Source organism: Berghia stephanieae, chromosome 2 (assembly GCF_034508935.2).
Source record: "Berghia stephanieae isolate SIO BIC M18660-M18661 chromosome 2, UCSD_Bste_1.3, whole genome shotgun sequence".
Lineage (NCBI taxonomy): Eukaryota > Metazoa > Mollusca > Gastropoda > Nudibranchia > Aeolidiidae > Berghia > Berghia stephanieae.
In genome coordinates this window covers 113,745,608-113,760,607 of record NC_088361.1, presented here as the reverse complement: position 1 = coordinate 113,760,607, position 15,000 = coordinate 113,745,608, and the positions used below count along the sequence as shown (strand labels likewise).

The window sequence follows — 15,000 nt, the reverse complement described above, 5'->3', positions numbered from 1 at the left end:
GAAAGGATGAAGGAAAATTAAGTGTCAAGAGGTAGCAAGCAAGTCAATAGTCTACTTATCACGTAACATGATGTCATTCCTTGTTGTTTTCAAAGAAAATATTACCCGGATCAAAATCCTATTCCCTGGCTCTTTATTTTCCTCATTATATCATCATCATCATCATCATCATCATCATCATCATCATCATTATTATTATTATTATTATTATTATTATTATTATTATTATTATTATTATTATTATTATTATTATATTATTATTATTATTATTATTTATTATTATTATTATTATTATTATTATTATTATTATTATTATTATTATTATTACAATTCACTCTTTTAAATCATTCTTCTTATTCTCATCCTCATCATCCCCCTTTTCTTGAGTTTCATCATCATCATCATCATCATCATCATCATCATCATCATCATCATCATCATCATCATCATCATCATCATCATTATCATCATCATCATCATCATCATCACCATCATCATTATCATCATCATCATCCATATCATCATCTTCATCATCATCATCATCATCATCATCATCATCTTCATTTTCCTGTTTTCTTTGTCTTTGTGGTATTAAATACCGAATGCTACAATAAGATTTATCTATACACATAAGTAAAATAGAAATCAATATTATTCTGATTTTACCCTATCTAATGATTAGCAATAATTACACAAAATCAAAACGAACATTATCAAATTATTTTCAAATTTTCTTACATACATGCATTATTTACAGCATTATAAATTACCTTTAGCCTTCTTTTCTATCACTGACCTACTCAATTTGGTGGTGACGTGTTGTATTTAAATAGATCTCTATAGATTAATGTAGGTCACCATGGGTGGACCAGCATTCCACAGCTGTCCTATCTTAGTGTGATTACCCGGTCACATAACGATATTATCGGTAGGATGCAGATGTCACCATTATAGACGGAAGCAATTTGTCTCCACACTTTTAACAAACATTACCTCATTTTACCCTGTCTATCATGTTAGGTAATGACTTCATGGGCCATGTTATTTGGTGATAAATGATCACAATAAATCGTCGAATAGCTCTCATTCGGGAGCAATTTTCTCCTTTAAAATAAATTACCATTTTCTTTTTTTTTTTCATATTTGAATATTCTCCGCACATGTCAATTAATTATATGTCTCCTAAATGATACTTCGCGAAATTGGGCAGATCATATGAGAAAAACTAATTTGTTTCCTCGTTTGACAGACTTGTTCTGTTTTGTTTTTGTTGTTTTTTTGTCTTATTATATATGTTTTATCTTGTTTTTCTATGTGTGCGTGTTGTTATTGAATGATGGTTCTCATTTTCTCGTTTGATTGACCTTTTTTATTGTTTTAGTCTTGTAAATATTTTGTTTTATCTTGTTTTTTCTATGTGTGCGTGGGTTTTTACAAAATATTGAGTCTCATTTTAAGGATGTTGTCTTTATAAAAAGTCATATTCGATTCTAATATGTACGATTTTAAAGAAAAGATTTAAATTAAAACAATCGCCAACTATTTCTTGGCCAACCCGGTCTTCTTCCTCCTTGTGGATTCCATGCAAGAATGAGTCCGTCTTGTGATATCACAGGTAGGTTTTCTAAGTGTATGGTCTATTCACCACAAGGTCCTCTTTCTATTTCATGTTTATAGGTTGTTGACTGGCCGAAACTTACAGATCTTCTTTCCTAAATTTATCCATCTACTCCCATCCCCAAATTCATCCTTAAACGTAAATTAATTTATATATGTCTGTAATTGGATTCAATAGTCTGATGTCACGTCGCCCAGCAACGGCGGCCATCGTGGTTCTAAACAAAGAAAATCAGTACTTTTTATTCTTCATGTTGACCAGAACTTTTCATATGTCTTGTGATGAGAATGTGTAAAAGTCAAAACATGATCAGATTTATGTTTTTACTTTCCTCTGGATAAACTTTTATGCTCATTAGAGTAGTATTTCATAAGGGCATCCGCCATTGTTCCGACAGTTTAGAACCAGTTGCTAAGTTCCTATGCGTCATTATGAGGGAATGACGTCACGACTGTTGAAGGCCATTTGTATATATTTCTTTTAGTTGTTCTCCTTTGTTTATGGTCCTTAGTGTGATATAGATTTTATATTGGTATTAGATGACTAGACTACATTTGATAAAGGATAATTTGTAACCCACCGCGTCAATGTGGTGTTTTGTTGGATTGAATAAACTATCGAGATAAATAAAATTAATTTTAATACAATATGTTCAGAATCAGGTTATTTTAGAGTTTTGAAGTTCAATCTCATTCTCTTCAATGATGGCATTTATCTAATCTCAAATTAAATCATACTTGGTCTTTGTTAAAATGAAAAGTTGTTTTGTTTTAATAGAACCAAAGTAGTGTTGTGTTTTAATATCGTGTGTTGATATAGCTGTCGCGTACCAGTCTTGTTTTTTTTAATATATTTATTTATTTTAATTGTAAAATCTAAAGATGAAATCTCATTCCACAAAAGACATTTGATTTCAGGCACACGTGAATGACCGTTTCATTTTATCTCCAAATTTGGTGGGCTTTTTTTTTAAATAACGCCCTTCGTCTACAACATTAGATACCGTTCGCCTAGGCATTCCATAAAGGAATTTATAATCCATCAAACAGGATGTCTGTTGTCAACAAGAATCAAACATGTTGTCCAAATTTGGTAAAAAGACATTTTCAATAAAATCCACTTGAGAATATTTTAGATTCTAATCTTAATACAATTGATACAAAAATGGTCGTGACTAACAATAATTTTTGCTGTGTTGGACTAACTATATTATTGACACTTACATTACTTGATTGAGTACAAGGATGTTACAACGTTGGTCATTCATTGACCACACTATATTAGTCTTTGGTTTGCTTTCCACTAGATGAATGATTCACACTCATCTGGTTTAATGACTCAAAGATGCAGGGAATGGGTTTGACCATTTCATGTCCTTGGTATTTATTTCTCTACGACCAACAAAGAACATTATGCTCGAATCTAAGAATTTATTCTGAATCTACACACACACACACACACACACACACACACAGAGAGAGAGAGAGAGAGAGAGAGAGAGAGAGAGAGAGGGAGAGATGTAAAAAAAAGGAGAGCAGTTCACACATAATATGACTTTTTAACGCTAGATAGTTTTTGTTTCAATGCTATTGTTTCTGTTTTGAAGATCATTGTGACTATTTATTTGTCACAGCTATCCGCATATGTTCATTTTCTTGATTGCTTTTCTTTTCCTCTGCAATAGTGGGTGTATCCTAAGCAGACAAAGAAGCCTGTTTGATTTTTGATTTTGTTATCAAATCACTACTTCAAACTCCTCTACCTTCCGGATTTATACTCCGGGCCATGCATTCTGTCTTTTTAATGTTAAGCTTTTAAACCCAACAGTTCACTGCTCTTAGCAATGTTCTTAATGAAAGCATATAAGATTATATAAGATTATTTTAGATTCAATAATAAGGATTTTGTCGTCTACCATCTCGTCATTTATATTTCGTTGCCGACCTTAAAACGTTCCATCCGGTCTATGCCTTCTGGGGGGGGGGGGGGGGGGGGGGGGGGGGGGGGGGGGGGGGGGCAGGAGGAGGAGGAGGAGATAGAGCACATGTTCATCTCACTTTATCTGCTTGAAGGCACTCATCACCCCCCCCCCCCTACTCTTGGTTCTCATGATTGTTTAGGTTCCTCAGGTCTTCACTATTTATGTTCAGCTGACGAAGAGCGGTATTCTCATGTTCTATTTAATCCTAAGCCTTTGTATAATCAAGAAATAGTAAAAGCGTCTACTCATTTATTTATTTTTTTTTTTTTAATTTCTCAGGGATGATCTCTTAATGTTTCATTGTGAAACAGGCCTTTCTTATCTCACAATCATAGAGAATAAATTTCTTCATGATCAAGAAGACGAGACAATGCATACATGATAAGTGAGTGGGTGAAAGGTTTTCCACTAAGTGGTTGATGTCACACGCTGGTGACGTCATTGTGCTCGATCGATGTGTCATTTATTTGTTTACTTATTGTTCGAGAATTGCGTCACAAAATTTGGAATCAACCATTTGGTCATGTCAATGGATTTTTTTTTCCTGAATCAGGTATAAAATCTCATAAAGCTTGTATAAACAATACAGAACTGATTAGATTTCTTATCTTATGTTTAAAACAAAAAAACTTTAAAAAAAAAAAAAAACGAGATAATGCAGCACTTGTGTGTTGTACGCACGCATAGCTAAGCTAAATTTTAAATATCTCAGGTTGTAAGTTTTTCTCATATTTTTTTTCTTCCTTCTTTGTCTGGTACTATTTTGTTTGTTTTCTGTTTATTTTCGTTTGTTTTGTTTTGTTTTCTTTTTGTTTTGTTTGTTTTTTGTATTGTTATTTTTTTGTCTTTTTGGTTTGTTGGTTTTTTGTTTTTGTTTTGTTTGTTTTTGGTTTTTGGTTTGTTTGGTTTTCTTTGGGGGGGGGGGGGTTGTTGATGTTTTTGTTTTTTGTTTGTTTTTGTTTGGTTTTTTTTTTTTTTTTTTTTTTTGGTTTTTTTTTGTAGATCTTTCGTTTTTGCTTGTTTGTTTGTACGTTTTGTGCGATCAACGTGAATTACATATGGGCTGTAATTAGTCGAGTGAGTGAATAATTGTTGTTATGAGAACTGATCAGAGATTCGTATGTCAGGATGAAAATCAATAACTCTTTTTTAAGTCATTCCAAACCACGTGATTTCGACAGAAATTATCTTTTTAATCAGATCGAAGCATAGACCAGTAGTTGTTATCTCAATTCAATTCAAACATTCTAATTGTACTAGAATAAAATCCGTCAATTTTTTATTTTCAAATTACAAGTATTCTTTATTCTGTTGTTTCTATGTGCAACTGTAATGTAAATAGTTTTCTCTCTACCATTAACCTAGTAGGCCTAAATCTTGTTCATTGAATCATCAGTTCTTTGCTCACATCTCAACCGTGTTTGTAGCTAAAATAAATATCTAAGCTGATTTTGTTTCATTACATTTTTGGGTATAAATTATGATAATTCTCAGGACTGAAGACATGGTCTCCTAATCACGCTAAAATGACCACCAGTTCCTTTCAAGAATAATGCGCCATTGATCATACTTCTAGCCTCTTCCGGCACCTTATTACATTGATTGATTCATCCACACACACACCTCTTCTTAACCAAAGTCCATCTCGATTGTTTCTTTCCTTCTCTTACCGTGTACTGATTTGTTGTATTATATCATCACATAATATCAAGCGAGAATTCAATTCCTTGCAATAGACAAGTAATAATTAGAATAAATAGTAAACTTCTTCATATTGATAACATGTAGGCGCCAGAACAACTTCAGAACAGAACTTTTTTACTTCAAATTCCGATTAAATTAAATAACTCCAACATGTCTTATTAAAATTATAATCCGAAACTTCTTTGACACAAACCTTATCCATTATTTTAATCAAAGATTTCTTTGTAATCCGGGTTTAGGATTACATTATTTTAATCTAAGATTTTTTTGTAATCCGGGTTTAGGATTATACATGTCGACATGTTGGGATCCATTTCAGTGGATTGATTTATCGTGAACCGAAAGTTTTCTGACCAATCAGTAAAAATGCGTTTAGTCAGTGTGCGGCTGACAGTAGCAATACCCAGTTGTCACATACTTATAACAATATATAATATAATGATATAATAATAATAATAATAATAATAATAATAATAATAATAATAATAATAATATAATAATAATAATAATAATAATAATAATAATAATGATAATAATAATAATAATAATATAATAATAATATAATAATAATAATAATAAATGATGATGATGATGATGATGATAATAATAATAGTAATAATAATTATTATTATTATTATTTATTTATTTATATAGAGCTCAACTTCCACGTGACAATATTGTGAATCGTAATTTATCTTTTGTGTTTCTAATAAACTGCTTTTGCATAAGGGTTTAATTCATAATTCATAAACTCTTGTTTATTCTTTTGAAGTGCTCAAGTAGACACTTTTCATAGACAAGGGTGGGTGGAAAAACCAAAACACTCCTTATATTATAAACCATTTGATACAAGGTTATATCAATAACATTCACAGCTAAAGTTCATAATAGGCCTGCTCTCTATTTGTTTACACGTGTATGTATGTCATTGTGGGTATGAATGAGAGAGAAAAAGATGAAAAAGAGGAACAAGAAGAAGAAGAAGAAGAAGAAGAAGAAGAAGAAGAAGAAGAAGAAGAAGAAGAAGAAGAAGAAGAAGAAGAAGAAGAAGAGAAGAAGAAGAAGAAGAAGAAGAAGAGAAGAAGTAAAGGAAGAATAAGAGGAGGAGAAAGAAGAAGAAGAAGAAGAAGAAGAAGAAAGAAGAAGAAGAAGAAGAAGAAGAAGAAGAAGAAGAAGAAGAAGAAGAAGAAGAAGAAGAAGAAGAAGAAGAAGAAGAAGAAGAATAAGGAGGAGAGAAGAAGGAGAAGGAGAGGAGGAGAGAGGAGGAGGAGGAGGAGGAGGAGAAGAGAAGAGAGAAGAAGAGAGGAGAGAGAAGAAGAAGAAGAAGAGAAGAAGAAGAAGAAGAAGAAGAAGAAGAGATGAAAGGAGAGAGAATGAATTGGATGATGATGATGATGATGATGATGATGATGATGATGATGATGATGATGATGATGATCATGATGATGATGATGATGAACAAGAACAAGAACAAGAACCTATAATACATGTGTATATGTATATGTATGTGCGCGTGTATGTGTGTGTGTGTGTGTGTTTGTGTGAGTGTTTGTGTGTGTGTGGGTATGTGGGGTGGGTGTGAACGTGTGTCATGAAGCGCGTGTATATATGAGCACATAATATTATATAACAACGGTTTCTCCACATTTTTCTTGATTTCAATGTTAAAGAGGCTTTTTGTATGCTATGAAGTGCTATGAATGTCTCATTGCTAATTTCTCCATAAGCCTTGTCATTGAAAGCAGTCGTGTGTCCACCCACTCAGTCTTAAGTAGGTTGACCCCGGATCTCAGGGCAGCAGTATTATGGTAACTTCTATGTTAGATAAGCTGTCACTATTTATCTACCAACGAAATTAATATTAATTGGCTTGATATGACTTGGCCAGATAGGTCAATTATTAACCAGTTAACGGCCATACTCTGGAAAGACAAGTATTTCAAAATTTGGCCAGAAAACTCGTCCTTCAGATGATCGATTTAAATTACCCTCATCTGGGCAAGAACTCTCGAACCTGGGGCCTCGTGAGTTCCCAGTTTTGAGAGTTTTTTGCCAAGATGAAGGTCATTTAAAGAGTACGGCAATTAACTGATTAAGAGCGCGTCATCTTTGTAGATAATCATGAACTGTGGTAAGATGACAAAAAACAGTTTTTATCATTTTTCCGTAATCAAATTGAAAGTTAAAGAAGCGCTGAATAAATATGATAAAGATACATGCTGTGAGAGTACTAGATCGAATAGAACAGGTTCACACTTTTAGACTCAGTACAAGACACTGTCGACTGGAACACAATTTTATCATGTACTCAACATTTGACGTGGATATAGATAGTTCGAAGATGACGTCACTCAGGTCTTTGTTATTGTTTTTTGCAATCCGCGTTTATGAGTAATGCTCACTGAACTGTATTAACCTGACTATAAACGTTCATGGATACACACAGTTTTGTGTTTACTTCCTGATGGCAATGTTATGAGCTTCTTAGCCAAGCGCAGACTATCTATAGATACTGGGTGCTCTTAGTGATGTCAAATAACTGGTTCCGATATCGCTGGAAGTGTTAAACCACTCTTCCGGGGGATTGGATTCATACATTGAGTAACTGATCATCTGCTTTCAGATTTATGCTATCTTATTTTCTAGTCTAAATATGCTGGTCGTCAATAAAGATAATCCATCCTCGCTCTTTTACATGACATAACCTTACGATTCTGCCTATACACCCTGTTGCTAAATTAATTATGCCAGCTTATACAACCTATTCATTATTAGCCTTTCGAATGACTGTTTTCATAACACTTCCAAGGAGTTTGGAACCGGAGTAGTATAAGGTGTGACGTCACCTCGACTTCTCTGCCTTATTTGACAATGAAACTGTACCTTATGTGCTCCATACGTGCTCGCTTTATGCTATGGGAAAATACTGACCTCAAAACACAGCTATCATTACGAATCTCCATGGCAATAACGATGACCTCCGGTGGAATTCGGTACCAGCATTGAAATCCAATTTTGATCTACCTTGGGGGAACTTAAGAAAAAGATGAAATTATTATTTTGACTAAAACAATGTTAAACTCGTTCATTAAAATATCCCCAACATGTCTAAGAGTCGATACCTTAGTAGTCGATATGTTAATAGCTAGCTTGGAATTTCTTCTACTTTTTCCACCTGCCCCCCCCCCCCCCCCCCCCCTTGTGACGAGAAGTTTTTTGTGTTTTTTTTTAAATTGGGAGTCATTTTGATCTATCGATGACGTCCAATTTTGTTAGCCATAATAAAAAAAAATATCGTTGTGTCATTGTGTGGATTCACGGGAGAAAACATTGAAACTTTGACTGGGAAACATTCATACCTTTTTAGATCCTTATCTTTGTAGCAGTCCCCGTTTTTCAATGTTTTCACGTTTATATTCAAAACATACCGTTGGTCGATTTCATAATCGGACTATATGATAATGAATCATACATATTAAGTCGATCAACTTATCATCACGTTTATTGAATGGGCAACTTGCACTCACACACACACAAACACACTTATACACACACAAACACACACACACACATACATATATATATATATATATATATATATATATATATATATATATATATATTCTACACATATTTCACGACAAAACAATATTATATTATTGCCCCGATAACAGTGGCGGTTCTAGCCTATTTACAGTGGTGGGGCAAAGATGATTCGGTCATAAATATATATATATATATATATATATATATATATATATATATATATATATATATATATAATATATATATATATATAATTTTTTATTTTATTTTATTTATTTATTTTTTTTTTTTAAGGGGCGGTTTGGGTCTTTTCTAAAAAAAAATTTAATAACCTATATTGGGCGGTTTTAATCATTCTGTATCATCAATATAGGTTAAAAAACAACATTTATGGTGAAAAATTTTAATTATATGTGTTGATACCCATTTTGCGATCTAATTTGGGGGTCTGACATCAAAAAATATAACAATCTTGGGGCAAACGTTCCACAAAAACTAATGAAGGAATGACCTCCATATTCTTCCCTCTTGTCAACATTGTACCATAGTGTGTCACCATAGAGAGATTTTACCGCTTTAGCTTATGTAATTTTTATTAGATCATTACAAAGTTGAGAATCAAAATGTTATGAAAAAATTGATGTAAAAAATTCAGATTTAGGATTATAATTTAAAATTCACAAATCTTATCAAAAAAATCTCTCTATGGTGACATAATACATTATCTCTGTCATAACTGTGGAAATTTTCAGACAATTTCATTGAATAGATTCTGAGAAACGTTTGACACAGTTTCCCATACCCTTAGAAAAATGACATATTGAGAAAATAGCAAAATGGCTTCCCGTTTTTCACACATTTCTTACTACCTGTACCATTTTTGACTGTGTATTTCGTGCCTTTATAGTCTATTTTAAGAATTTGGACTTTAATTATATTATTTCTAAGATAATAAAATATCATTTTCCACCAAAATCTCAAAATCAAATTTTTGAAGGATTTTCCTAATAATTAGACCCAAACCGCCCCTTAATTAATTTTTTTTTAATTATTATTTTTTTTCACCTTTAAAAAATAATATTTCAACCACAAATAATCACATTCACAATGAAATGACAATACAAGTAGATTTTAATTATTCCAAACGTAATCAAAACTGAATCACGAAAGAGAATACGACTAAAAAATAAAGCGACGAGACATAATGCGACAACACCTTGACAATACAAGTCCATTTCGTTCACTCGAAAAAATTAAAGATTTGCTTTAATCCCTCAACGGCGAGATTAATATTTCTGTTACATTATTGGTTTTCAGTAGTATGTAGTAACCTTAAAGTTTTAATCGAGAAGCAACAACAGCGATATGACTCGAGTTTCATTCAGAGCTCAAATTGCATTTCACTGCTGTCTTGATGATTAGAGTGATTGTGCCGGTGGTGGTAGTGGTTGGAATAGTGGTAGCGGTGGTGGTGGTGGTGGAGGAGGATGTAATTATGGTAGTGGTTTTGGTGGTGCTGTTGGTTAGAATGATAGTTGTGGAGACGATGACGGAAATGTTATGATGATGTTGATATTGTTTTTATTGCTATTGTAGTACTTGTTTTTAATATTGTTGTTGTTGTTAATGATGAAGATGATGATGATGATGATGATGATGATGATGATGATGATGATGATGATGATGATGATGATGATGATGATTATGATGACAACGACGATGTCGTCGACAATGATGGTTACCATACGATATTACAAAGTTTATTCAATCTTAGGCTTTCGACAATAAATCATACAATTTGATGACCACATGAAAGTGGGAAAAAAAATGGTAAATGGAACCAAACAATAAACTGATACCATTAATAACCACACAAAAATACAACAATAGTAATACCACCAATACGTACAATAATAATAATAATAATAATAATAATAATAATAATAATAATAATAATAATAATAATAATAATAATAATAATAATAATAACAATAATAATAATGATGATGATGATGATAATAATAATAATAATAATAATAATAATAATAATAATAATAATAATAATAATAACAATAATAATATTACCATCATCATTACTACCACCACCATCATTACTACTACCACCACCGCTACCACTATCACTACCACCATCACCATCATTATTACGTTTCCAATCATTTTTTCTCGTTTAAAAAAAAATTGATATCTATCAAAAAAGTCGAAATTCCGGTCATTTTTTTAAAGGGTAGTTAAAATATCTACGATTTTATTAGCCCTGAAAACTACGATTTTTATTTTCCTATTTCAAGTAGGCAGCTCTGCTATGACAAGTACTCGTATCAGTATCAGTTCCATAGTCAAAATAAGACAAACAAAAACAACGTTTATTTAATCTTAGGCTTTCGCCAATACTTCATACAATACAATTAAGACAAAATAATGTTACGAATTTCTCCTCATGCATTCGTTAGACTATAACCATAACGACCGTGTTATCTTTACTCCTTACCCAACCAACCCCGAGCTGCCCGCCTCTTCATCGCGAACTATCTTATGTATGTATTAGCTTCAGGACGGGCAAGTACGGAATCTGCCCACCCTTCCGTATTTCCTCTATAAGTCAGTTAGAATTCAACTCTCTCCTTTCTCAGAAGAGTATTTCTCGTATACTAATTCAAATGTTGAGCAAACCAAAATGGTGGTTATATTTTATATATTTATTTAGTCGTGACTTTTGAATAAAAGTGTTTTGTTTTATTATACGGAATACAATAGAAAATTACATTGTTTTGCAAAATTATTTTGTCTGGCAATAAAAATACAGGGGTAATTACTTTAAGAATTAAAAAAAAAAGAACTAACAAATTAATTTGTTAAAAAACAAAACAAAAAACAAAAACAAAAAACAACAACAAAAAAAAACAAATAAGAAAACAATTTAAATAAATGAGTTTTGAGAAGCACTAAAGAAAACGAGAAAAAAAAAGAAAAGTTTAAATGGATAAACAAATATATAAAAACAACACAAATCAATACTAAATTGATATAAAATTAGTAAATTAATAAATTTAATTCAATACTGGAACATTCCCAAAGTCATTACATCAATGGTACCAGCACAAGTAAGGCAATAAATAAGAAAAAGTTCGTTTGCCAAAATCTCTATTTAGTTTTCACTGGTTAATAAGGTGGGCTCATTTGAATTAGCCCGACCTAGTACTAGAGAGGCCAGACAGCAATAATCGGAGTTAGTTCACCGTCAGGCGACGAGACGATGAGATGACGATGTGGGCGGAGTGGAGTGGTTGGGGGGGGGGGGGGTGATAAAAAAAGAACAGGAGCGTATCCTGGTTTATGCATTAAGGGATGCATGGTGATTCGCAATATATCAAAAATACACACAAATTGATTTCAGTACGAAGTATAAAGTTTAAGTAGAATTTTTAATTCAGAAAAATGAGTGGAGCAGGCACTAATGTTGGTAACAACAAGATATGAAGTGAGTAGAAAAGTGCCAGAAGACAATAGAGAATAAAAATTTTTTTCGCGGCGGTGGTGGGGTTTGAACCTGCGACCTTATTGGTACGACAACTCCGCCTGGCAGGTGAGAGCGTGGCTCTACCGTGTGAGCTATCCACGAACACAAAAATATTCGTTTCAAACCCAAAGTCATTTCTAGATCCCTCTCTCACCCACTTCTTGAGATCGCCGATTCGTTCACCACCATCGCGAAGTAATTTTGACCAGCAGTTAAGCTTAATAGCCAATATTCTCATCACAAACATATAACATAGAAACGATTGAGACATTGAGTATGCTCCGGTGTATGGGGTGAATTTTTAATTCAGAAAAATGAGTGGAGCAGGCACTAATGTTGGTAACAACAAGATATGAAGTGAGTAGAAAAGTGCCAGAAGACAATAGAGAATAAAAATTTTTTATTCTCTATTGTCTTCTGGCACTTTTCTACTCACTTCATATCTTGTTGTTACCAACATTAGTGCCTGCTCCACTCATTTTTCTGAATTAAAAATTCACCCCATACACCGGAGCATACTCAATGTCTCAATCGTTTCTATGTTATATGTTTGTGATGAGAATATTGGCTATTAAGCTTAACTGCTGGTCAAAATTACTTCGCGATGGTGGTGAACGAATCGGCGATCTCAAGAAGTGGGTGAGAGAGGGATCTAGAAATGACTTTGGGTTTGAAACGAATATTTTTGTGTTCGTGGATAGCTCACACGGTAGAGCCACGCTCTCACCTGCCAGGCGGAGTTGTCGTACCAATAAGGTCGCAGGTTCAAACCCCACCACCGCCGCGGAAAAAAAATTTTATTCTCTATTGTCTTCTGGCACTTTTCTACTCACTTCATATCTTAAAGTTTAAGTAGTAACTTTTGAAATTATCTAATTTAAATTTGATTATTTCAGACCTGGTAATACAGCATATAACTTGAAAAAACAGGCTGGTATTTGCCCACCCTGCCCATTATTACCAGCCGTCCCTGCCCGATAACCTGATTATTTATAAACGTCAAATCCCGTGTTCTGTCAGATAAAAGGTGACATAACACTCTTGTAACTGAAGATTAAAATTGGCAAAACTCGCTGGACAAGATAAAAGTACATACTTCTCTCCAGACCTGAACACGTTTACATTCAACGCTAAATATAGGATAATATACGTGGAATCCAAATGTTGACATATTCGCCCTATTTTATTGAACGTCACATAGGCTAATGCAAACATGACTAGAGGAACAACTAGTAGATAGAATTACCCACAATGCCTTGTCCTATGTCATACTTAGTCTGACATTGGACAAGACAATAAAAATATCGCGATACAAGAGGGTCGTAAATTCTGCAGTAAATTCCAAAGTACAGTCAACTTCATCGCAAAGGTCAAAATTGGATAATTTGATTATGCATATGTATGTCCCAAATTTCCTGGTCCTGTCACAGTTTCTCTTTAAGATGCCAGTCGTTTACTTCGAATTCATTGAATAACTCGGGGTTTTTTATTTAAAGTAAAAGGAACCGGTTGATTTATATAAAGATATATATATCTATATATATATATATATATATATATATATATATATATATATATATATATATATATATATATATATATATATATATATAAGATATCCTTGTCAACAAGTGTATTCCGTCTTGAACCTTTTTGTGAAATTGTTTTCTTCAATGTTAGCGGATGTTTAAAAGATAATATCCAAGTGTCATTGAATCTGTATTGACGTCAGTTAAAGTGAAAGCATTAAGTACTATCCGATTCCAAGCTAGAATGTTGACGAGACGATACACTCGTATCGAATTAGATACGTTTTATTCCTCAGTAATATAGTAACATTGATATTTTTTGCGGACCTCACCTATGGGTTGAATCAAAGCAGAAAATCAATATTGATGGTATGCGTCTTAGTAAAATACTCACCAGTTCCACACACCATGCTGATCGTACTAAGACACAAAACTATGTGTAACCTTAAACGTGTATAGTTTGATTAAAGGAGTTTAGTGAGAATTAATTATCCCCCAATTACTAGTCTAAAAATGATAACAAATAGCTGAGTGGCGTCAACTTCATTTATTCTACATCATGACAAATTAAGGGGAAGGCACTGGTGTCAAATAAAGATCTGAGATATTCTGTATGCAACAGTACCAGACAAAGCAAGACAGAAAAATTCATCTTAACTTCGCCACTACCACATCATATCAGTCATCTGTGATGTTCCATTCATCCTGTTTTGTTGATAAAGGGGAAACCCGAAACGTTCATTTGAACTGTTTTTGTAATTAAATTGAAGCTTACATTCAACTTCACGTTATTATTTATTTCTTCGAGCTTCGAGCAGCAACATTTACATTACTGTGTAAGGTAGCACGCCTCATGTTCGATCCATAGTTGAAACAGGCTGATTATTTGGGATTTTTTTTTTTTTTTCTTGTATTTGTCATCCTTGCTTTGTCTGTCACTGGTTCATAAACAGATTTTCTGATTTTTATTCCACATTCATAAAAAAAAAACCCACAAAAATCAATAAAGCCCTTTCGTCTTGGGGGAAAACCCGATTTTACTATAGATAGTATGCGCTTGGCTAAGAAGCTAACAACATTGCCA

General features: G+C 33.0%; 1 protein-coding gene and 1 long non-coding RNA gene across 3 annotated transcripts in view; both read left to right on the top strand.

Annotated features, from left to right (window-relative positions):
- The window catches only part of LOC144963828 (uncharacterized), a 181,481-nt gene that overhangs the window by 148,199 nt on the left and 18,282 nt on the right, over positions 1-15,000 (top strand). The window lies entirely within an intron of this gene.
- Positions 1-15,000, top strand: part of LOC144966297 (matrilin-1-like) — a 43,778-nt gene that overhangs the window by 13,841 nt on the left and 14,937 nt on the right. The gene's annotated exons all lie outside the window — the stretch shown is intronic.